At 49.2% G+C, this 25347-nt stretch overlaps 2 long non-coding RNA genes across 2 annotated transcripts; one reads left to right on the forward strand and one right to left on the reverse strand.

Annotated features, from left to right (window-relative positions):
- Positions 1–3610: 3610 nt before the first annotated feature.
- LOC129631751 (uncharacterized) lies at positions 3611–7444 on the reverse strand. The gene is made up of 3 exons (XR_008704164.1): positions 5675–7444; positions 4831–4978; positions 3611–3749 (listed from the first exon to the last, which is right to left on the reverse strand). It is a non-coding gene; the product is annotated as an uncharacterized LOC129631751 (long non-coding RNA).
- Positions 6610–9375, forward strand: LOC129631752 (uncharacterized). Its single transcript, XR_008704165.1, has 3 exons — positions 6610–6735; positions 8142–8189; positions 8294–9375. It is a non-coding gene; the product is annotated as an uncharacterized LOC129631752 (long non-coding RNA).
- The last annotated feature ends 15972 nt before the right edge of the window (positions 9376–25347 follow it).

The following is a 25347-nucleotide window of genomic DNA, read 5'->3' on the forward strand; positions in this document are numbered from 1 at the left end:
ACCTTGTCTGGGCATTGTGGCCACACCATGGCAGGGTCCCCGTGTTCATAGCGGCCCCCCGAGAGGACTGCATGCCACTTCTCCAATTTAATGGCCACTCGGGATAGGGCTCCTTGTGTCTTACTTCTATGGCAGACTGTTCATCATTGATGTGACCTCGCTGACAGCCCTTTTCAGAAATACAACTTTACTGTAATGTAATTTCTGAATTGCATTTTCCTAACCTATTTTATCACTCACTTTACAACTGGGTTTTGAGGAGTGGGCTGTGGGAAGATGCTGTTGCTTATTTGTGACATGCAAAGAGCCTGCGAGTCAGGAAGGGACATTTGTTGGGGACCTGCCCTCTCTGTGCTGGGTGCAGGGGAGCCAGGACTCAGGAGAGGGTCACTCGGCACCAGAGTGGGCAGACATTTGATACTCACTGCTCCCGCCCAGCGTGGCCTGACCCGGTTATGGATGAAAGAGACGTCCAGTGAAAGGTCTAGCAGAGGCCCGGCAGGTGACCAGCGTTCAGCAAACGTTAACTATTGAAATGCCTTTCTCTGCAGCACTCCTGGCAGCTCTCGAGGTAAGTCTAGAGAGCATTCCCACACTCCAGGCCAGGAATCAGAGGCTGAGCAGGGTTCTGTGACAGCAGGAGAGTGACTGCTCTCCACCCCCACCAGATGCACCCGCCCACTGCGGTACCACCTTCCTCGTCGCCCCTCATGACAGCCCTGCAAAAGGCCTTGTGTTGCCCACCATTCTGAGATGCGTGGAGACAGGTGTGAACACAGACAGCCCGATGGCACTTTCTGGGCTCTGACCTGTGACCTCACAGCCCGCCGGCCGCAGCAGAACCTTCCCTGGCCCCAGAGCGCAGCGAGGTCGAGCAGGCTGTCAGCCAGGAGCAGAGAGAAGCCCCTCTCAGGGCCCGGCTCTGAGCTCAGGGTCCCGACTCACAGACAATCCTAGATTGACCGGGAGCCCAAGAGAGGTGTGGAACAGAGAAAGGAAGCAGTGGGCAGCCCAAGACCCACCCCAAGGGCCTCCCAGGCTGTGACCACAGCGGCCAGGCTGCCCTCCCCCCAGGCTGGCCCACACACCACCTCCGCCCACCCTGGGGAGACCTTCCTGAAGCCCCAGCAGCAGCCCTGAGCCGCGGGGCTGGGGTCCTGGAGCCTGGGGAGAGTCTTGCAGGTTGGACCCCTCTCTGGTTCTGACACTGTATGACTCTGGGCAAACCCCCAACCTCTCTGTGCCTCAAATTCCTTCCCTGTGAATTGAAAGTCATAAAAGAAGCCCCTTGCTTTTAAGGGAAGCATTGGCCCCAAACAACAATCCTTTATTTTCCCGACTGGTAGAGACATATTAATTCACTTTATTTTGAAAGAGGCCATGAGTGAGATATCCAGAATATCTGAAGAGATAAACATCTCATCAGAAGGGTTTCTGTACAGAAAAGTGTCTCTTTCCGCTTCGCATCAGGAGAGCGTCACGTAATCGTCAGATGTGACCCGCGCCACCTCGGCCCTCTGCTGGTCGCCCAACCGCATCTGTTCCCCACCCCATTCCTCCCTGTTGACAGGATTCTGGTTTTGTTTGGCTTGGCAAGTGACCCGACTAAAAATATGCAGTTTCCCAGACTCCTTTGCAGTGAGTGGTCAGGTGACATGGTCCCAGCCGGGCGACGGAGGTGAGCTGCCCCGAGGGGGTCCCTTCCAGAGGACAAGACAGAGCAGCGTCTCCCTGGCCCTTTATCCTTCTTGGAATGCCAGAGTCTCAGAGGCGTGCCACTCACCTCAGACCTGAGCCCACAGGTCCAGAGCCCCAAAGATGGAGAGAACCAGGGTCCCTGCCCAGTCCGCCACCCCTGCCTCCCCCGCCGGGGACAACACCCCTCTGTTATCTGCAGCTGACCCACATGCACCTGAATACTAGGACCTCATCATTGAGAGTAAACACAAAAGAGGTTAGACAGGCCGTCTCCATGGAAATAACTCCCACCTCCCTGCTGTCTAGCAGAGAGGATTGACATCAATACCACTCAATCACAGCATTCTCTGTCTTCTTTGGAGCACTGAAAAGTTGGTGCCTCTATTCACTGACGTAAGTATTTTATTTATTTAGGCTTGTTTATCTATTAATTTTCTTAGTGAAACCAGTCTTCAGGTTTCCCAACGCACAATGTGACACAGACCGCGGCACCCCTGAGCTGTTGCCTCCTCCCGGGGTGCTGACAGAGGGAGCTGGCCACTCAGGAGAGGGGCTCGGTATCTCTGTCTGTGCAGCTGGGATGCCCAGATGGCTCCTGCTCGGCTCTGGGAATGTGGAGCTGAGCCGAAAGCAGCTACCTGCCCTGACCTCGGTGATCTGGCCAAGGCTGTGGTCTCTGATCACGTGCCCCCTCGTCCACCCTCCCTGTTTCCTGTTCCGTCCTCACGCTCCCTTTGCCCAGGCCAGTGCCAGGGACGCCGCTGCCCCGTCCCCACCACAGGCTGAGCCCCTCATGTCTCCACTCAGAAGCTCATCTTAGGGCTTCCCCCAAACCCCTTACCTACACATCAGTGCCCCCTCCAATGCTCCCCCAAAGCCCACAGCTATCCAGCACATGTCTGGCCTCCCCATGGACTGAGGGCCAAGACAGAAACCACCTTGTCTGTTGTTCACAGCTGTAAACCCAGAACCACCCAAGTGCTGGGCAGAGTCGGGCTCCACAGACACTTCCTCCCCTGGAATGACTGCCTGCTGACCAAGAGGGGGCACACAGTCATTTCACAGTGGCTGCGGTGGTGGGCCGAGGGATACAGCAAAGCCTCTTCTTACCAGGTCTGTGTTTTCTCTCCCACACGCCACACCCTTACACCTCCCGAGCTTGAGGAAAGGCTGAGGAGCATCTCATCACGTGGGCCCAGGTGTCGTGCTGGGAGAGATGCTCACCCCAGGTCACCTGGAACAGCCCAAAAGGACAGGAAGGAGAAGCAAGATACCCAGAATCCCGTGCACATAAGCCCTGGGGCAAGGAGGTGAGTCCCTCGTTGGAGGACAGGGAACCGCACTGGAGGAGAGGGAAGAGCGAGTGCAAAGGCACTGAGGCCTTGGAGGAATGAGAGTCATGGGTGTGTCAGGGAGCACAGCGAGGAGGACGGAGGCTAGACGGTAGTGGTGGTTGGTTTTTATAGCATGAGATTATCATTAACTCTGTTTATAATAATGACAATGTTTGTCCAGCACCAACTATGTTCCAGGCACTTTGCATCCACCATCTCAGTCCCTCCAACCCCCAGGAGGTAGGCCTTACAATTATCCCCATCTTTAGAAGACAAACCTGAGGCGCAGAGAATCAAACTGACTTTCACAGGACACCCGACAAGAAGGAGCAGAGCTAGAATCTCAGTCTAGGCTCCTGGCTCCGCAAACATCATTCCCAAGGCCCATTTACACCACAACCCCTGCCCTTGGGCAAAGTGAAGAGAGCTGCTCAGTACCCGGTGACATGGATCAGTCAGCACATCCTGCTGTGTAACAAAAGCACACAACCTGGGGCATTTACACCCCGCGTCTGAAGTGGTCAGCTAGGCGTCCCTGCTGACACTGGCTGGGCTACTTACTCGTCTGAAGTTCTGCTGGGGTGAATGAGCATCTCCTCTCCGTCCTCAGTCCAGCAGCTCAGGCCCTGCTTACACAGATGGCAGAGGCGCCCAAGGACTAGTGGAGGCAGGTAAGTGTGCCTCCAAGCTTCTGCCTGAGTGACGTCTGCCAGCACCCTATTGGCCAGAGCAAGTCACAGAGTGAAACCCAGCTTCCAGGGACAGGGAAATCTACCCGCCACTTAATAGAAGGAGCTACAAAGCCCTCAGCAAAGGCGGAAGCCCTGAGGCCACTTATGCATGCATTCCACCTGCACAGGTAAGAAAGGCCCAGAGCAGGGCCAGAGGAGGCACTGGGGGTAGGGGGAGACAGGGGTCTCTCTGAGCCTGGGTCCTCCCCCAGGCAAAGAAGGAGTGACTTGTCCAGGGTCCAGCAGGAGGCAGTGGGGGAGCTGGAGCCTTTGTCCAAGCCCTCTGACTCCAAGACCCCTTCCCCTTGAGGTGTGAGTCTGGGTGGATCACTAGGTCCAACCAAGAAAAACAGAAACTTCGCTGAGTATTTAAAACAGAGAATTCAATATGTGGAACTGGTTGCTCTGATGATGGAAAATGGAGAAGCCAACCAGGGGAGCTGGGAGATATGCATCAAATGGGCAGGAAGCTGCTGGCACCCTGGGGCTGGAGGGACAGAGAGGGGCCCCAGCTGGCAAGAGCCTGCCTCTGCAGCAGCACCCAGCTGAGATGGGAGCCCGGGCAGGGGGTGGTGGGGGGCTGGGAGGGGGCGAGGAGGAAGGGGGCACCCGGCTTCTCCCTTCTGCAACCCTCCCTCCCAGCTCTCACCAGCACCTCTCACCAGCCAGACCCAGCAGGGAGCCTGGGGACCCAGCAGGGAGCCAGGGGAATAATGTAGCCCCTCAGCCCGAGCACAGAGCCAGCCAGGAAGGGCTGAGGGCACAGAGGGAGCCTCCTGGGGACAAGTTGCCTCAGTCTCCCTGGGTCCCAAGCCAGCGCACACAAGCAGAGCCCTGGTTTGGACCCAGGAGGGCTGGGTGGGGGAGACTCTGCACGCCCAAAGTAGGCTCCTGGGGAGGCCCAGGCTGTTCCCAAGGCAGCACCTGGGAGGAGCGAACGCCTACAGGGAGACGCCCAGAGGACACTCAGTCAGTGCCTACTGCGGCTGGGCTTTCCCTTCTTCCAGCCTCTGAGGCAGGAATGGCAGCCGGAGGGAAAATCAACGCCAGCAATTCGAGAGACTCACCGGAGTCACCCGTTTCCAGGCGGCCCCTCTCTCTGCCGGTGTGCTCCTGGGCTCTGGGAACCAGCCCACAGGCGGCCGTGACCCAGTCCTCCATCTCACACACACTAGGGGTCCAGCCTTCTTATTCACAGTCTCGGATCCTCAGGACCTGAAAAAGAAAGATCACCAGTTCCATTTTACGTAGGAGGAAACCTAGAGTCTGGAAACTTAAACGCCTCACCAAGAGTCCCCAGGGAAGGAGAGCAGCGCCCTGCGGGGACCCAAGCCTGCCTGAACGCTCTGCTCAGGCCCCAGCCCTGCCTCTCAGACTCAGCTGCCATCACTCTACAGTACTGAACTGGCAGGGCCCCTGGGGTCCTGCTTTGGAAGGCAGGGACTGTGATCCCCCCGCCTGGATTCAGACCTTACTTCTGCCAGCCCTGCACACACACTGGGCCTCCTGGGAACCCCACTCAGTTTCCTCGACTGTCAAGAAGGGACAAGGACATTCCCAATCGCATCATCACGTTGTGAGGCACCATCCAGTTATCCTGTGTGACCCCGGCATGTTCAAACTCTGGATAGATACGCAACGATCATGCCGTTTAGATTTCGGTGGGGAGACACAACTCGCAAATCATCAAAACTGGGAATCTGTCATCTGACTGCGTGTCCAAGGTTAGAACTCCAAGAAAGCGCGTGTGATGAACAGCAGCACTGACCGCGCTATCCGAGAAGTTGCCCAGCCCCGTGGGACTGGGTGCCCAGGAGGCCTCCCGCTTTGTGGACTGGTCTCAGCTCCCCCAGACGAGAGCGTGTCCCATCTCCTCACCAAGCCAGCCTCCACCGCGGGCTGGGAACAGACCTGGGGAGAGCAGCCTGGAATGTTTGGGGCCTCCCGTCACTCCTGCCTGGACACCTCCGTGCAGAGGCGGCGATGCGAGGCCACTGAAGAGTGGCCTCCAACCTCATTTCTCCAAACCACACAGAAGACGCTGGGCAAGTTTGTTTCTGAGAAGACAGGCAGGGATTTGAGTTTCTGGCGCTTGTTTGCACAAAGGATTTCAGCCGTCTTTCTCTTGACACGCAGCTTAAACACGTTAGCTGACCCTTAAATGGAATCTCCATGATGCCCCGGCTCCCTCCAAGAAAATTTCAGGGCAGGGGGTGGGAGGGGGGATAAAATGCATTGTGTCCTGTGGGCTTATTTCTGGCACTGCCAGTTTAGGGTTGATGACTCCATGCCAACTGTGTCTCCTGCTTTATTTGGGTGTCTTTTTCTCTTCTCCTTTACCTTTTAACTAAAACACAAAATAAGCATTTTGATTGCCTTCAGCTGTTAAGAGGGAAGTACCTCTCACCCCCGCCCCCCAGCCCCTGGCTGTTTGCTGGCAGAGATCAAACGTGAATTTCTCAAAAAACAAAAAGTGGAAAGTTTACAAATACAGGACTCAGAATCTGCAACAGCGCACCATCACTCCAAGTCAGGGATGTGAAGCCCAACATGCTTGCCGGCAACAAGGCTTCCCGTGCTCTTTCTGTAAACCCACATGCAAAGATGGTACCAGGGCCACTTTCTGCCCATCTACCAGAAAAAAAACAAAAAACAAAAAAGAAAGCCCAGAAGAGACAATAATCTTTGCATCAGCTGAGGCCCCATCAGCCTGGCTGGCAAACTGAAACATAATATTTTAGGCTGAAGTTGATCACATAGGTTTGCTGAATTCATTTTCTGAAAGTCTTGCCCCGAACAAATTTATTCACTTTCATGAAGTCTGAAAGTGCTTTTTCTTGTTGGGTGTCTGAAACCTGAAATATTTTCAACTAAATGAGAAAATGTTCGCTGTTGAATGACCTATTAGAGCTGTCACAAACGTGATTTCTGGAAATAAACAAGATCGTAAGAAGGTTGGCCGGAGCAGAAACGTAAGTCAGCGTTAATAGGTGGTGTAATTAAATTATCCCTTAAGCTAAGGTGCCAAGTGACACAGCTTTGTGTGTGTGAATTCTAATACAGTCACCTCCCTGGGCCTGCACAAATCTGAATGGACTTCTCTCCAGAATCACTAATTTTATTTTCTTCGGTTTCTACGTATCAAATAGCTCTCTCTGTTCTGCTAGCTAACCAAAGTTCTTGAGACAGACAAGCCCATATTTTCTCGTATCATTTTACAGAGGTTCACTTGATACAAACCTGGCTCCATAAACAATGTTTATTTTTTATGGTTTAGTATCTTGCTCAAGAAAATTAGAACTAAGTTTCATGAAGATTTATTTTCATTTTAACTATATTGTTCACTGGCCACTGCCACTCAATACTTAAATGACTTTCTCCCCAAAGGGCAACATCTTTAAAGCGGAACAGAGTTTATTTAAACAGCTGGTTTTTTGCACAATCATTTTATTAATACATAGATTGAAGTCATGAATAGTCGGTATCTTGCTCAGTTTGTAAATACATACAGGAATAAAAGCTGGCATATCATTCAATTAAATTCTTAAAGAGCAACACATGATTAATTGCTACCAGTAGGATGAAGTCATTGTACTCTGCTGCATCTACATATTTCTATGTCTTTAAATAGCATTTCACACTTGGAGTAAAATGAATTCCTGCCTATCTCCCCGCCAAGGACAAATGATAACATCATTTTTAGGAAAATAAATAAATCTTTTTGTTGCTATTGTTGAATTCCAATTTGTTTAAAATAATTATCAACATGCACCCTATTTCTTTTTAAATTAAAATAAGATATGGCAAATTATTATATAAATCAAATTAAGGAATCATGTTGTCCCACGAAGAATCAAAACACTGAAATTTCCAAAAAATATTTAAAAGTCATTTTAACGTTAAATATGTTAAAGGACATGCTCATCATTATTGAGATTCTCTCTAGCAAAGAAGTGGGGAGAGAAAAATGTTTGCTTGTTTTTGGAATAAAGTAGAAACTTTTCCAGTGGGAGAAGAGTTTCATTCATGGGAGATGGAGGTTTAAAATCTTTAAGAAGCTGGTGATACCATTTAGCAGGTGCTGATATAATGAAATACAATGTCCAGGGTGGGAGTCCCACGTGCATTCATCACTTTCAAAAGGAAAAGACTTTCTCGAGAAGGTGAGACTCTGCTATCACTATCTGTACATGCCCAATTTTAACTGGTCATTTGTACACAAATAAGATTCTATGCAATACTGTAACAAGTGCATTCTTCATGAACATTACAGAAGAACCATGAGGAGATCTTCTACTTGACAAAACATAGATGGGCAACAGATAAAATATTGAAATAGCTGCTAACCATCTTCCATTTTCATTCTGAACATTTCCAGAAGGTGTTTGTGCTTTCGCTGGGTGCTGCCTCACACCATTTCGGGAAGGTAAGACACTTGGTAATTAACAGTTGCCTTAACACTTTAATACTCTCGGATGGCTTGGCACATTTCAGGCCAGGCCACAACAAAGTTGTTCTTCTTGCTTTTAGAGATCACTGGATGGGCTCCGAAGAGGGGAAGGGGTTCCTGACACAACTGGGACTAAATTTTAGTCTCTGTCTTCCCCACCCCCACCCCGTGGGTCACTCTAGAAGTAACATCGCCATCTGCTGGACACTGAAGGAACCTCCCCAAGAGGGGGAAGGTTTCTGTTTCGGCAATCCACATTAGACCACTTACAAAATGTATTTAACATGTACAAGGCCACCACTTCGGAGACAGGACAGCAAGAACAAAATAATCAAAAAGTGCAGGAAAGTGGCAATATCCATTTTGCACAAACTGGTCTGTAGCAGTTTTGAAAACTGGTTCTCCTCAATCCCCCCTTCCCAGGCAACAACCCCCAGAGAAGGTGAAAAAAGAAAGACAACTGCCATTTTTAATTTCTAAGAGTTATGAATTTCTAGAATGAAAGGTTTTTTTTGTTTGTTTGTTTGTTTGGTCACCAGTCAGCCCCCACCTTTTTCTCTCCACACTTTCTCAGGGCTGAACTGTGGGGGGAGGTGAGCATGCATGCACATGCGTGCGCTTGCACACACACACACACACACACGCACACACTATTCCTTTGCAGTTCTTTAATCTAACAAGGCTTCGGGAACACAAGAGCACAAAAACTGGGATAACCCAAATATTATTCTAAACTCTTTTTTCAGGCACTTAAGCAAAACAACTACCATTTTTGAAGTTTATATAACTTTTCCTTATAAATACAATCACATTCCAATTATACATCTGCATGATGTCGATTTCTGGATTTCCTTATGCAAGTAACAGTCTTACGTCCCCCCTTCTTCCTGCTCCTAACTGATCACTGGATTGGCCTTGAAATTTGAGCATTAATTGCTTTCTCTTGGTAATTAAAGTCAGGGTATTCTTTTCATGAGAAAACGACATTGTTTTACAATTTCCCATACTCCTTGGAATAGTTTTATGGAAAGGGAAGAAGTCAGTTGTGACCTAGAATATTAACATATGTTTTCTTTACAATCCTCCCAACATTTGACAAGATGTTCAGAAAAATAAATTTTTTAAAAGATAACTTTTGTTAAATGAAAATTACAATTAAATTTGTTAAGTATCAAAATTCACCCATTTTAAAAGAAAAACATTTTTACTGAATTTTATTTTCCTTTATTACGCATCATAAAAAAATTTTTAAGTGTCCTAGGAGCCTTAAAGTCAGGCTTGCTATTGCATTACAGTCACAAATTACTTCATTTCATATATATATATATATATATATATATTCATTTCATATATATATATATATATATATTCATTTCATATATATATATATATATATATTCATTTCATATATATATATATATACCAAGGTATTTACATTTGTAACTTAATTTCTCACTCAATAGAGTTTGAAAGATCTGGATATTATAAAGGCGAACTCATTTACTGCTGGAATGAAATAAGAAAATGAATATTTAAAAAATTCGTTTTATTAGGTAAATTCAGCAGGGACTCCCTGTTAGCCCCTGAAATAAACCAGCCTGCTTCTGTTTACTTTCTCCATCTTTCGGAGCCTCAAAATGAAAATTGAAGTCACTGCCATCGGTAAGCACACTCCCCCTCCCCTTCCTATCCGATGTTTGTGTAGAAATTGTAGAGTTTCTTTTCCTAAAAGTTGAGAATGGTGCTGAGGGCTGACAGAGTGGGTTCAGACGGGGAGCCCCGTAGAAAGTCAACCGCTAGAGAAAGAAAGGGGAGGCCTGACGGGAGGGGACGACCAGGGCCAGAGCCGCAGGACAGACTGGAATACTCACAGTTTCCAGTGTCCGCTCCTCTGTCTGGGTCCCGGTGCTGGTTCCAGAAGGAAATGTGGCTCTTTGTGCAGAACTCGAGTGAACATCCAGGAAGTTGGCAAAATCACTAGCTAAACAATCAATAGAAGAAACACAACAAATTAAAGTACCAAATTTGGGTTTTTTCTCCAATAAAGGAAAAGAAAGTGAGCAGTTGAGGGGAAGGTGGGGGAAAAGGACATATTTAAATTTTTTCTCCTGTGACCTGAGCTGGGCCCCAGGTTAATCTCAGTGTGAATCTGGATACTGCTCTCCTGACCCGCGTAATATAAAGCATTATTCTACCGCCTGTAAAGGACACAGGCTTATCGCAAACCCTGAAATTCGCCGTGCGAAACGGCCCGAGTTCCTGCCGCAGACCTGAAATGAGTTTTCCTATGAAAATACACTTTAAAACTCAGCGACCCCCACCCCTAACGAAAGCCTTCGGTGACAGGAAATGTTAACCATTTTAAGCACTTTTTATTTGCATTTGCTCCGAAGCTGAGGGAGTGAGGGGAGAAATGTACTTCTAATGACTGGTGGTGAAAATCAGAAATCAGAGGGTGGCGTGAGCGTGGACCTGCGTGTTTCTGAGCTGGTGGGGGGTGAGGGGCATGGAGTGCGCTGGGCCCTGAATTTGCCCATGCAAGAGTGACCTCGCCTGAGTTCCCACAGAAGCTGGAAAGGGTTTGCATGGAGCAGCCGCGCCGCATTTCAAATTCTCTTGCTGTGTTGATAAGTTAAAGGCAGTCCATTTCCACTCTTCAGCTGAGACGTCCACAGAAAAGGGCCCGACTTGCAATGTTTGTGGCTCTGAGATGTGTTTGTGTGTGTTTTCTCCCTGGGATCAAAAGGGAAAAAAAATTTTCCCCGAAATCAACTAAACACTGAAACTCAGAAACACACAGACTGTGTATAACATTGTCCTTCAGAAATCCATCTTGAATTAAAAAAAAAACTCTCTTTGATCAAAAGCCGACAGAGAATTACATTTTTCTCCATTCTGTTGCATTTAACACGGACTAACACAGGGTGAGTTTAAACAAACAGATGGCCTGGGCATGAATGCTCCTTTCAGTTTAGCTTGAGGTGGGTTGGATCCATGAGGGGGGTGGGGGTGGGCAGCAGTTAGGAGGATTAGTTAGAGGGGAGGAAAGCTGCAAAGTACAGGGGGGAGCCAAGACAAGAATAAACCCATGATGAAAAAAATTTTTAAACTACTTCTATGCTTTGAGACTGTGACCCTCCAGCAAGTGTGCAGTGTAACTGTTGAAATTCTTCTGCCTAAAAGATAAATGGCCTACTTGATTCAAGAGTGTCAAGTAGGAAAAACAAAACAAAACAAAAACCCTTCAAAGTATATTTTCAGAAGATAATCTAATGCACAATGAGCGCCCGGTAAGAAGGGCGTGCGGGGGAGAAGGCCAGCTCCTCATGGGAAATCCTGCTTCAGAGCGGTGTTCCAGCAGCCTCGGGGTGGGTCGGGGGCCAACTGAGAAAAGCCAGTCCTGAGCTGAGGGTCTTCATGGGGCATGAACTGGACCCCAAGGCCCATTAGAACGGGCTGCTCACAGCCTCCCTCCCCTGTGGGTCCCCTAAGCCACGTGAGATTCTTCAGCCCATGGGGAATATGCGGGTGTGCAAGGCCGGGTGACTGAGGTCCCTGCTGGGAGCCATCCAATCTGCACTGTGTCTCCCCGACGTGGAGGGAGGGGGGTGCTGGCCGGTGCCACTCACCCGTGGGTGAGCCAGCTATGGATGCCCACCCCCAACCCCGGCCCGGCCTCAGAGACCTTCCCGAATCCTCCTCCTCCGTGGAAAGAGCCTGCAGACGAGGGACCGTCGTCCTCGCCTCTGCCCCACAGCCTGGGAGCGTCACCTCTGCACGTCCCAGCCACTGAAAGAAGTCCCCTACCCCAGCCAGCTCTGTGGACAGGCCTGTGCCCTGGCTTTGGGCCGTGGTGATAGAATGCCGGGAGCCCTGTGAGGCCGCTCTCTAGCTCCCTCCCACCGCCAGCAGAGCAAGCTGAGCTCCCCTCCACACTCCTTCCTCCATGCTCAGGAAGCCACGGGAAGGAAGGAAGGGAAGAAAAAGCCACAGGTCATGCGGAGTCACTTCTTAGCATCCGTGCACGCCCCACTGGAGTGTTTAGTTAGAGGCCGGGTGATATCTGGAGGCTCCATCCAGAGAGGAGGAACCCAGACCCAGCCAGACTGCTATGCGGAAATTTGGGGGTCCTCTGGCCCCGGGGACCCCGCAACCCAGCCACCGCCCCACTCTCTCAACCTTTGCCAGGTCTCTCAGGTTCCCGGGCCCTGAGTGATACGTGTACCTCGAGTTCCTGGTGCCCAGATTCCAGCTTCCCCTCCGTGTTGGGGGCAGACGTCACCCAAGCCTGGAGCTCGCAGGGTCCCGACAACTTGGCAAAGGGAAAAGAGGTGCAGGGGAAGGAAAGGCAAGAATGTTCTAGAAGGAGACAGAGCCACACACTGGGCCCAGGGGGCAAGCAACATCCACTTTTCCCCCTTACTGTTCTTTCTCTGAAACACCAAAACACAAACCAGGGCCGCATAAATGTATGTGTATAAAGAATTTAGTCAGTGCATGCACACACTCACACACAGGCCCATGTTTTATTTTTAATTTATTTATTTTAAACACCAGACTATTTCTTCTCACCAAAGGCCTTTTCTCACGCTGTTTTATCCCCGGCTTTCACAGAACTTCCCTCCTTCATGTAGAGGAAGGCATTTCCCACAGCCCTCTGGCTGGAATGTGCTAAAATGCTAGCATCGACACATTTCTATTTCACTTTATTGCAGAAGCGTTGTTTTATGGCGCGGGGTGTGTGGTGTGTGTGAAGAGCGGGCAGAGGAGGGCTGTTCTGCTGGGGAGGGGCGCTGCCCCGTGGTGCCGTCGGCCTCTTATAAATCCTGAAAAGTGACAGTTGAGCTGGTAGGAGAATTTGGGAAACCAACAGACAAAATATACAGAGCAGCCCGTAGGCCTCACCTTTACGAGGCAGAGAGAGCTCCTGGAATGGATGGGCCGGGACCTCCGAGGCCACTCATTAGGCACTTGATGAATTGGACATGGGGCCCACTGCCCTCCTGGGGCAGGGAAATGCTCGAAAACCAAGTTTTATTAACCTAATAAAATGAAAGGGAAAAAAAAATCAAGAAAATTTCAGCTGGAAGAATAAATGCAAGGAGTATAGCAAGTTAACCTACTTTTCATGTATTTAGAACCATTTTGGCAGCTGAGGGCAGTTCCCCCAAAGACCCGGCATTCCTAACGTCAGATCCGAGCCAACTGGCAACCCACTAGCCACGGCACCTAGGACGCCCAGGGATGCGTTGTCTCCACGGTCCTGAGAACCACGAAGCCAGGAGTTTTTCATCACATTTAATGACAAAGCCCAGGAGGGAGAGAGGGAGAAAATGGCAAAGAAATGTCTTTGGGGGCAAACAAGGGTTTCAGAGAAAGAAAGGGACATTGGCTGAGGTCTCAGGAATGCCGACGCATCCAAGGGCAGGGCTACAGCCTCTCAGGGGAGAGTTCCCGCAACAAACTGCAGAAGGTCGCATGCAGGCAGATGTGACGGGGTCTATGTATCCACAAATGCCTCCAGGGACCCTCAACTTGGACATGGGAGGGTGAGGGTTCCTTCTCGGACAGAGGCCAGCGTGAGCCCAGGCTTCTGGGGCTGCTCGGGCCATCTCAGTGGACCTGAGAGCCTGCTCTATTCAGGGGCCTGGCCAAGCCGCTGCTCACTCCCAGGAAGCAAGGCGGCTTTACTACCCTGTGTCCTGGAGCCCCGGCTGCAGCTGGCCTGTGTTCTCCAGGCGCCCCTGCAGAGGGAGGATGTGTTTCAGCAGGAGATGCTTCAGCAGGACGGGGCAGAAGGGGAAAAGCCACCTCTTCCCGATTCCCCATTAGGCTCCAAGCCGGCCTTGCAAACAGGCAATGTGTCCTTTGGCCAGAATCAACAAGCCCCTGCCCAAAACCCCATCTCCTAGTCCTACTCAGCGGGCCAACCCCCGCCTCCCCACAGCCCTTCCTCTTGTCTTATTAACACACATGCACACACTACCACCATTCTACGTGTCCCAGCCTCTGGGCCAGCCTCTAACACACACACACACACACATCATCCTGGTCCTGTGCACAGATAACAGGATCTCATTTACACATGCTCCCGCTATCCAACTCCTACGGTATTTGTGCAACTCTGAAAGTTGGGATCTCTGTTTTGTTTGTTTTTAAGTTGCTTTAACATTTCGTTACTTCCGGGGATTTCTAGGGCAGTTGAACTCTTCTGGACGATAGTCTAATGGTGGATACACGACATCACCATTTATGGAAATCCACATAATGTACAGCACCAACTACAGATTAAGCGATACGTTGATACTGCCCTGTCACCTGCACCAAATGCACAGCACGCAGGCCAAACACTAGCAGCGCGGGAAACCGAGGTGGGTGCAGGAGGGAGATGGGGACTGGTCAGGAAACCGAGGTGGGTGCAGGAGGGAGATGGGGACTGGTCTTCCTGCTTGGTTTTTCTGTAAACCTAAACCCGCTCTAAAAAATGAAGTCTACTAATAAAAGAAACCTCATTGCTAAAGTAACATTAGGAATTTTCCTTTGCTGTTCTCTTCCCCGTGTGGTATTTCCTGGGAAAGGATGTTCAGAAAGTAGAAAAGTTCAAAATAGAACAGAAACCCTACCAGCGCACAGCTCTTCCATCCACCCCATTCAAGGCCATCCTGTACTTGGTCTAATCTCGGAGGACGTTTTCCAAGACTGGTTTCCACAGAGAGAGGTGGCCTGCTGCCTCTGCGGTAGCGACAGCGATAAAAGCCAGGTTACTTGAACAATATTCTCATTTAGTTTTTATTTTTATTCTAACGTCCCATGGCGCTGAGCGCAGTGACACGATCACTGTTAAATAAACTGGAATCTTGCTTTCATTTCGCAGCTGGTTCCATCCAATTTACAGTCAAATGTCAGCCCATCAACTAGGATTACCAGGGTCATTGTACCCCTGTCCTTTGAGGCCAAAGAGAAAGGTTCTGAGCCTGCCTGTGAGCCCACAAGCCTGGCACGGATTATGTAGGAGAAGCCGCCTTGGGGTGTAGACTCCCAGGAGGAAAGTTGACCTGGGGAGCTTCCTGCCCCAGTGGCGCCTCACTGCAGGGAAAGATGGGCCCTGTCCCTCCTGGAGAGAGACAGAGAAGAGGAGACAGAGACAGTGAGACAGAGAGGGAGCAGTGAGGGGAGGGAGCAGAGAGACAGACAGACTGGGACGAAAGAAACAGAGACAGAGAGAACCAGGGGGGTCTGTTAGCCAGAGACTGCCTCCACCCATCCTCCTCTCCGGGAGCTGGCTTCTGCAGCCCTGACCACTGTGAGCATGGACACGGGCCGTGCTGCATTTACACACTTACACGGGGCCTGCACCCCCAGGCTGTCTGCCCAGATCCTCAGGTCCCCTGCAGAGGTGGCTTCATTCTGCAGCCACGGCAGCGCCACCAGGTGGCGAAAGCACAGACTTGAATTCCTGCCCTCTGCTCTGCTCAGAGCTGGTCTGCTCTGGACTCGTGGGTGGGCCCATGAGTTCATATATTGTGTGTGCACGCACAGAGGGGAACACCAGAACCACCACTGGTTCCATTCGGCCTGGAGCCAACTCCAGTGCAGCATGACCCCGACGATGACCCCGACGCGGCCTAAGTCCACCCGGCAGAAGCACCGGGAGCAAACCTGATGTCTGGTGTCCTCAAAGGAGGGCGGCGACAAGGAGTCCAGAGCTCTGAGCTTGGGGGCGTCAGCCCCAGCAGTGGGACCGCAGCCTCTCTCCTGCCCTTGGTTCGCTCAGAGCCTGTTTGCAAGCCTGTAAACCTGGCTTAAAATTATACCTGCTTCACAGGGTTGGGAGGGTGGGGAAAACAAACGATATCTAGCAAGCAGTACACTCCAGGAAAGAAAAGCCTCTTTAGCATTCGGTGAGGCTGTGGGCACTAGCAGGGAGATAACCAGGCAAAGGTGGGAAGAGGAATGCCCAGGCGCACCTGAGCCCCTCTCCTTCATCGCCATCCTTCCTCAGCATTCCTCTTTAGACCAAGCCACTGATGTTTTCATGGCACCTCTTAACTGGTGGTTGGCACTGAAAATAAACTTCAGCGAGCACTACTCATAAACAAGCAGTAATTGTCAGAGCTGACATTTATAGGGTGCCTCCAACAGGCCAAGCTCGGAACCTGGCACCTGTTGACAGGCTCCCCCAGGCCCTTCTGCAGAGGCGCTGCTGGCACACCCATTCCGCAGACCAGAAAGCAGAGTCACAGGAGCCGCGTCGCCACCAAGTGGCTGAGCAGGCTCCAGAGCCCACAGCCAGGCCCTGTCTCTCCTGCCTGTGTCAACCCAGGTGGGTGAGGGGCTGCCTGCACCGAGGCTGGTTATGAAAACTGGGAGGGAAGGAAACAGATTTCACTCCATTCGCTTCTCCATCGGAGCTGTTTTAGGAAACAGAAAGCCCAAGGAGAAGTGCTGGAACCAGAGGAGACTCTGATGAAAAGGGACTCAGCTGTGTGGGCACCAGGTGAAACAGCCCTGTGTGGGCACCAGGCCGGATCAGGATAAGCCGGCTCCTAGGTGCACTTGCCTTGGTAGCCGTTCCTGGCATTGGCCATCCTGAGGAGCCTGGAACTGGCGGTCCTGGGAGGCTGTCACCCCTCCATGTGCATAATTCACCAGAGAATGGACGACTTTCCAGCAAACCAACAAGAAGTTGTGCAAAACAAGGCAGGGGTGAGCACACAGAACTTGGATCAGAAGCACCTGGTTTGGGTGTCTGAGCTCTTCCCCTTGCTTTGGGGTGAAGTGCTTGGCCTTGCAAGCCTCAACTCTTTCACCTGCAAAATGGGGACCATCACACCTGGTCTGTGGGTCCTCGTGCGCCATCCAGCATCAGGTGGGGGGAGCGCTCAGCAAGACCAGGTCACCAGCTCACGGTTCCCTTCACATGGCCTTAGCAATGAGCACCCACCCTGGGGTCTTGGCAACACCTCCCCTCCACAAGGTCCTACTGACCCATAGGGCTTTTATCCTGACTACTCAGCAGCCTGCAATGGACCATTCATATAATAAAACGCTGGCTGCACAAAACATATGCGAAATTTTGTAAAATATCCAAATGTTCAGACAAAGGCCAGGACACCAAAATGTCTAACTCTGCTTAGGTGATGATGTTTAGACGATAATGTTACTAATAACTCTTTTTCAATCCATAATGTTTAATGTTTCAACTACTTGGGTAATAAATAAATGAAATTAGGAAACGATATAGAAATACAGCTTACAGGAAAGTAGATGCCTTTTTCTCCTGAACGACACTCATTTCCCACGTGGTCAGTGACAATCAAGGCCCCATGTACCACGTACAGAGCTCAGATCTCCCAGGGACCATCATCCTGCCCTGGGGAGAGCTGAGGCAGGGGTCTGGGTTAGGAGGAGGAATGCTCCACAGCCTCAGGCTGGTCGCCACCATCTGCCTCATCCAGACCCAGTCCACACTTCCCTTGCTGTGAAACATTCATGATTCACCAAGGTTTTTCTTTCTCCCCTTTTTGCCGTTATAGACAACAATACAGCCGCTCTATTTGTCCACAAAGTGGCCTAGAGTTTTGGGTTAATGAGCAGGGGATAACATTCAAGCTGCACACCGCGACCTGTGTGAGCCACAGCCAGAGCCAGAGCGGGTCTGGGACCTCCATGTTGCATAGCTCTGTTTAAGCTTCTCTCGTCCTGAGGGTGGAGACAAGCATGCGCTGGCAGGCCTGGCTTCATGTTCCATCCCTCACGTGGCAGGGCCCCTGCTAGAATCATGGGACCAAAAATAACCACCACAAATTAACAAAAATCAAAACAAAACAGAAAAGTACCCCAGCATTGAAAGCAAATTCACAGACGCAAAACCCGAGGCCAGACACTGAGGATGAGACCACAATTGAATCAGCTCCAAATTGCTGGGGAGGAAACTGGGAGACACCGGCCCCTGGTTGAGCTCGGACTTTGCCTCTTGAACGATGGGGCAGGCAGACTGCCCATGTCCGCTGACACTATGAGAGGAGGTCCATGACTGCTCTGACCCCAGAGGGCTTGAGGGGACAGAATCGACACTCCTAGGGCCCCAGTCCTGCAGGACAAGGGGCAGACAACAGAGAATCAAATTTTCTTTTCCCCTCAAATTATCAGCCAAATGAACGTGATCAGCAATAGCACAACTTCACTGGACTGTAACTGGATTCTCCTTTTGTAGGAATACGCATTTCCTTGCCTCTGTCCCACCTGCAATACTTCTGTCTCTTCACGGATCCCACCTCCAGCCCCACTTCCTCTGACACTTTCCGTGCATCCAGATCTTGTGTTCCTTGTTTCAAAGGACTCAACAGCAGACCACTGGGTCATGGAACCACCCACACACGTGCTGCCTCGGTTCAGGTGGGGCTGCTCATGCGGCCCGTGTCAGGTCAGGCTTGGGACGTGCTTCTCTCTCCATGACCATGCCCCTTCAGTGATAAAGACCCTGTGGTCCTAGCACTCGGCCCCTACTAGGACTTGGGTAACAACCCCACAGAGTCAGCACACCTGCGTACCTCAGACCCTCCCAGTCGGGCCCCAGGGTCCAATCGTATGTGTGGTCCAGATTTCCAGAACAATCCCAGGTGTCCCACCTTCCCCAGCCTGCTACCTCTGCAGAAGCAGCCCATGGTGACCTGACAGTGATCCCCCAATAGGACAGCAGCAGGGGAGTCACCCATCTTCATGACTTGACATCGGAATCGCCCCCAGTGCACGTCTTTCTCAGCTGAGCCCAGAGGAAGCACATGTTGCTCCTCCTTGGACTAGCTGTGGTCCCAGTCCCTTTCAGGTCGCGTGTGGAGGAGCCCAGTGGCCATCACAGGGCCCCTGGATAGGACCTTATGTTGGCCCGCGTGTGTTTAGCTGTTTTCCACACCCCTCATTCCACGGGGACTTAAAGCAATTGGACTCATCTTCTGAGGCCCTTTCATCTCTCCAAACCCACAAGTCCAACCATGAGTTGGCTCTGGCCACACCTGGGCCATTTGTCCTCAACAAAACCATTGCAGGTAAGAGGACAGTAAGGGGTGAAACCCACCCACCACACACACAGGGGAGACGTGACCTGTGAATAAAGGTACATGTGCACACACAGAGGAAAAATAATAAACTATGCCGTAAGTTAGTACTTCTCAAACAGGACTCCCCAAGATATGAACGTTATGCCTTAAATAAAATGCTCCTTAGCTACATTTGGGAAATGCTCCCTCCAGCACTCTCAGGGATTCGCGATGGCAGGGGCGCTGAGACGTCTCCCTGTGGAAGCATCTGCTAGCGGTGCTCCAGGCAGCACCCCGGCTTTGGGGCTCCTGGTTGGTGCTCATGTGTCTGCGTTATTGCTCCACATACCCATGTGCAAAAGCAGGCCCATCGCCCGACCTCCTGGAGCTCTGTCCCGTGACAGACAGCCATCAGCCAAACCAGCTCACAGAATAATGAACCTTAGGAAGTCAAGTAAGTGTTGTGAGCCTGCAGTAGAAATCCAGGGCGGCTCCCCAACTGGGAAATGATGCTGGCTGAGCAAGTGATGTCAAACGGGCAAATCAAAGGAGGAGATGGCAACTGTTCAACCTGTAAAGCACGTTCGAGCAAGGAGCCCATGAGAGCTCAGGAGGCAGGAGGGAGGGAACACGGCAGGTTTGAGGACCAAAGAAACCAGGGTGACAGAAGTAAAGGGAGTCATCACAAGGGTGGCTGGCGATGTGGCTGGAATTATATCATTAAAAAAAAAAGTGAAGTGTTAGTTGCTCAGTAGTATCCAACTCTTTGCAACCCATGGTCTGCAGCCCACCAGACTCCTCTATCCATGGGATTCTCCAGGCAAGAATACTGGAGTGGGTAGCCATTCCCTTTTCCAGGGAGTCTTCCTGACCCAGGGATCGAACTCAGGTCTCCTGCATTGCAGGCAGATTCTTTACAGTCAGAGCCACGATTACCCATTTTGTGCTTTATCTAATTACATCCCCTGGCCCATGCTCACTAGACACATGGTTGCAGGCAACCAAGTCGGGTTTATTAGCTCACTGAGCAAGTAAGGAACCACAGCATCTCCAATTGCGAACTGAGGAAAGGGCACATTAGGTCCAAAAATTGTCTAACTGGATACGGTCATGTCAAGGTCATTGGTGAATTTGTCAAAGGCTGTTTGATGAGAACAATGGAAGTAGAAGCCAGATAATAATTGATAGAAGATACGAGAATGAAAACACTAAGTACAGACCACACTCCTGAGAAACAAGAGAAGAAAGGAGAGGACTATAAGCAGGTGGCAGATGGAGGATCATGTGGGGCTGATGTGTGTTTGTCGTTTCTTAATGAGAGAGCCCTGGTCGTGTATAGACATATTTTGTAAAACTTCAGTAGTTACTCTGGGGTTTGTAAAATATATCTTTATTGGATCTGAGTTTACCTTGAAATAATACTACATGGATTCACATGTGGTACACTCCCAATTCCTCCCGCATATTGTGCTTCCTCTTATTATGCACGTTAGTTTTATTTACGCTATAAACACACAGCACATAGTGACTGTGGAGAGGAGCTGGAGGAAAAGATATGCTCTCCCCATAGTTTCCCTGATTGGTTTAAGAAACATAAAGACCCGGTGGAATTAAGTTTTCACATGTAGTTTTTGAAGTAGGAGATACCTACCCCTAAGCAGTCATCAAGGTAACTTTTTCTGTCTCATAACAGAGGGCAAGTTAGCCAGGGTACACTCGGGGCAAACGCTGCTACTGCTGCTGCTAAGTCACTTCAGTCGTGTCCGACTCTTAGCAACCTCATGGACTCCCCTGTCCCTGGGGTTTTCCAGGCAAGAGTACTGGAGTGGGGTGCCATTGCCTTCTCCATGGGGCAAATGGACATTGGGATATTCAGAGAGCTGAGGATTCTGTCCCCACTTGCATCTGACCTGCCCCAGTTTGGGGCTTGCTAGAAGGTTCCAAAGGCTGCTTTGGAACATTTTTCTTATAGCCAAATGCACTCTGTGCTCACTCAGTCTACGCCCTTTACAATTTTGGGGTGCTGTGGTACCCAAGAGAAATTCATGCCAGGGTTCAATTAATTTCATTTAAATCTCTAGGCTCTTCAAGTCCTTCCCTTTGACCCAGGACATATTCTATGCCAGCTTCAAGTTGAATTCCATCCCCAGTTCTAAAGGATGGGATTCTGCTGAGAGCCCTGAAGCCTGGCCAGGTTCTGTGGGTTCAGCTGCTGGAAGAGAGTCCTGAGCTCCTTTCCGGGGGACTGAGCCACTCTTCCTCTTCCTACCAGTGCAAACGCTTCTGGCCAAGGGCTCAGTCAGTCTTTAATTTAGATAAAGGAAAAACTCTTGTTTATCAGGGAGAGCAAATGGTCATGTCAAGAGCTGTGGAAGTCCGTATAACTCAGCAATGACTGGCCTCACAGGCCCACTCTGGGACCGAGCCAGGCAAGTGAGAAGTGGCTAAGCCATCACTTGTGGTCAGATACTGTGATCAGAAAGGAAGACCTTATCATGCCCATAAGCTTGTGTGTAACTGTCCCAGGAAACTGCTCCTTATGAGGCCAGCATGTACAAGCCTCTGAAAACACATGTTTGCTCCCGTGGGCATGACCTGCATTTGACTTCAGAGCTCCTGATTCAGCTCAGCTCTAATGAAGGCTCCCGGGGCCAACACAGACCAAAATACAAGGGACTGCAGCCAACATGGAGCAGTCAAACTCCCCCGATTCCTCTCGAATAGTCAGACTTCCTCCCCTTCCCTGGATTGGGGAGGAGAGTCCACCAGTCTTCCCCACCCACTAAAACCACCATCCAGACCTTACCCGGGCATTAGCAAATGCCCTGCCCTCTAATATCTGAAAGCCAGTCAAGGGATCATCTCAAAATTCATATCTCTTACTGATCAAAGCCTTCTTAACTGAACAATGCAATGAAATAGAGGGAAACAATAGAATGGGAAGGACTAGAGATCTCTTCAAGAAAACTGGAGCTATCAAGGGAACACTTCATGCAAAGATGGGCACAATAAAGGACAGAAATGGCAAGGAGGACCTAACAGAAGCAGAAGAGAGTAAGAAGAGGTGCCAACAAAGACAGAAATATAGATCAATGGAAGAAAATAGAAAGCCCAGAGATAAATCCACGCACCTATGGACACCTTATCTTTGACAAAGGAGGCAAGAATATACAATGGATTAAAGACAATCTCTTTAACAAGTGGTGCTGGGAAAACTGGTCAGCCACTTGTAAAAGAATGAAACTAGAACACTTTCTAACACCATACACAAAAATAAACTCAAAATGGATTAAAAATCTAAACATAAGACCAGAAACTATAAAACTCCTAGAGGAGAACATAGGCAAAACACTCTCTGACATACATCACAGCAGGATCCTCTATGACACACCTCCCAGAATATTGGAAATAAAAGCAAAAATAAACAAATGGGACCTAATTAAAATTAAAAGCTTCTGCACAACAAAGGAAACTATAAGCAAGGTGAAAACACAGCCTTAAGAATGGGAGAAAATAATAGCAAATGAAGCAACTGACAAACAACTAATCTCAAAAATATACAAGCAACTCCTACAGCTCAACTCCAGAAAAATAAATGACCCAATCAAAAAATGGGCCAAAGAACTAAACAGACATTTCTCCGAAGAAGACATACAGATGGCTAACAAACACATGAAAAGATGCTCAACATCACTCATTATCAGAGAAATGCAAATCAAAACCACAATGAGGTACCATTTCATGCCAGTCAGAATGGCTGCTATCCAAAAGTCTACAAGCAATAAATGCTGGAGAGGGTGTGGAGAAAAGGGAACCCTCTTACACTGTTGGTGGGAATGCAAACTAGTACAGCCACTATGGAGAACAGTGTGCAGATACCTTAAAAAACTGGAAATAGGACTGCCTTATGATCCACCAATCCCACTGCTGGACATACACACCGAGGAAACCAGAATTGAAAGAGACATGTGTACCCCAATGTTCATCACAGCACTGTTTATAATAGCCAGGACATGGAAGCAACCTAGATGTCCATCAGCAGATGAATGGATAAGAAAGCTGTGGTACATATACACAATGGAGTATTATTCAGCCATTAAAAAGAATACATTTGAATCAGTTCTAATGAGGTGGATGAAACTGGAGCCTATTATACAGAGTGAAGTAAGCCAGAAAGAAAAACACCAAAACAGTATACTAACGCATATATATGCAATTTAGAAAGATGGTAACAATAACCCTGTGTACGAGACAGCAAAAGAGACACAGATGTATAAAACAGTCTTTTGGACTCTGTGGGAGAGGAAGAGGGTGAGATGATTTGGGGGAATGGCATGGAAACATGTATAATATCATATAAGAAACAGATCACCAGTCCAGGTTCAATACAGAATCCTTGGGGCTGGTGCACTGGGATGACCCGGAGGTAGGTGGGAGGGGTGTTCAGGATGGGGAATACGTGTACGCCCGTGGCGGATTCATAATGCTGTGTGGCAGGACCAATACAATATTGTAAAGTAATTAGCCTCCAATTAAAATAAATAAATTTAAATTAAAAAAAAAAGAGGTGCCAAGAATACACAGAAGAATTATACAAAAAAGGTCTTAATGACCGGATAACCACAATGGTGTGGCCACTCACCTAGAGCCAGACATCCTGGAGTGTGAAGTCAAGTGGGCCTTAGGAAGCATCGCCAGGAACAAAGTTAATGGAGGTGATAGAATTCCAGGTGAGCTATTTAAAATCCTAAAAGATGATGCTGTGAAAGTTCTGCACTCAACATGCCAGCAAATTTAGAAAAGTCAGCAGTGGCCACAGGACTGGAAAAGGTCAGATTCATTCCAATCCCAAAGAAAGGCAATGATAATGTTCAACCTACCGCACAAATGTGCTTATTTCACCTACTAGCAAGGTAATGCTCAAAATCCTTCAAGCTAGGCTTCAGCAGTATGTGAACTGAGAACTTCCAGATGTTCAAACTGGATTTAGAGAAGGCAGAGGAACCAGAGATCAAATTGTCAACATTTGTTGGATCATAGAAAAAGCAAGAGAGTTCCAGAAAAACATCTACTGCTTTATTGACTACACCAAAGCCTTTGACTATGCAGATCGCAACAAACTGTGGAAAATTCTTCAAGAGATGGGAATACCAGACTAACTTATCTGTCTCCTGAGAAAGCTGTATGCAGGTCAAGAAGCAACAGTTAGAACCAGACAGGGAACAACGGACTGGTTGCAAATTGGGAAAGGAGTATGTCAAGGCTGTAACGGAAAAGGCAATGGCAACCCACTCCAGTACTCTTGCCTGGAAAATCCCAGCTACAGGGGAGCATAGTGGGCTGCAGTCCATGGGGTCGCTAAGAGTCAGACACAACTGAGCAACTTCACTTTCACTTTTTACTTTCATGCATTGGAGAAGGAAATGGCAACCCACTCCAGTGTTCTTGCCTGGAGAATCCCAGGGACGGGGGAGCCTGGTGGGCTGCCGTCTATGGGGTCGCACAGAGTCGGAAACGACTGAAGCAACTTAGCAGCAGCAGCAGCAAGGCTGTATATTGTCACTCTGCTTATTTAACTTATATGCAGAGCACATCATGCGAAATGCCAGGCTGGATGAATCATAAAGTGGTATCAAGATTTCCAGGAGAAACATCAACAACCTTAGATATGCCCATGATACCACCCTAATGGCAGAAAGTGAAGAGAAACTAAAGAACCTCTTGATGAGGGTGAAAGAGGAGAGTGAAAAAGCTAGCTTAAAACTCAACATTCAAAAAAACTAAGATCATGACATCTGGTCCCATCACTTCATGGCAAATAGATGGAGAAACAATGGAAACAGTGACAGATATTACTTTCTTGGGCTCAAAAATCACTGCGGATGGTGACTGCAGCCATGAAATTAAAAGACACTTGCTCCTTGGAAGAAAAGCTATGACAAATCTAGACAGCATATATAAATGCAGAGATATCACTCTGCCAAAAATGGTCCATCTAGTCAAAGCTATGGTTTTGACTATGGTTTCTAACTAAGGTTTAACTAAGCTATGGTTTCCAGTAGTCATATACAGATGCGAGATTTGGACCATAAAGA

Source organism: Bubalus kerabau, chromosome 17 (genome assembly GCF_029407905.1).
Source record: "Bubalus kerabau isolate K-KA32 ecotype Philippines breed swamp buffalo chromosome 17, PCC_UOA_SB_1v2, whole genome shotgun sequence".
Taxonomy (NCBI): domain Eukaryota; kingdom Metazoa; phylum Chordata; class Mammalia; order Artiodactyla; family Bovidae; genus Bubalus; species Bubalus kerabau.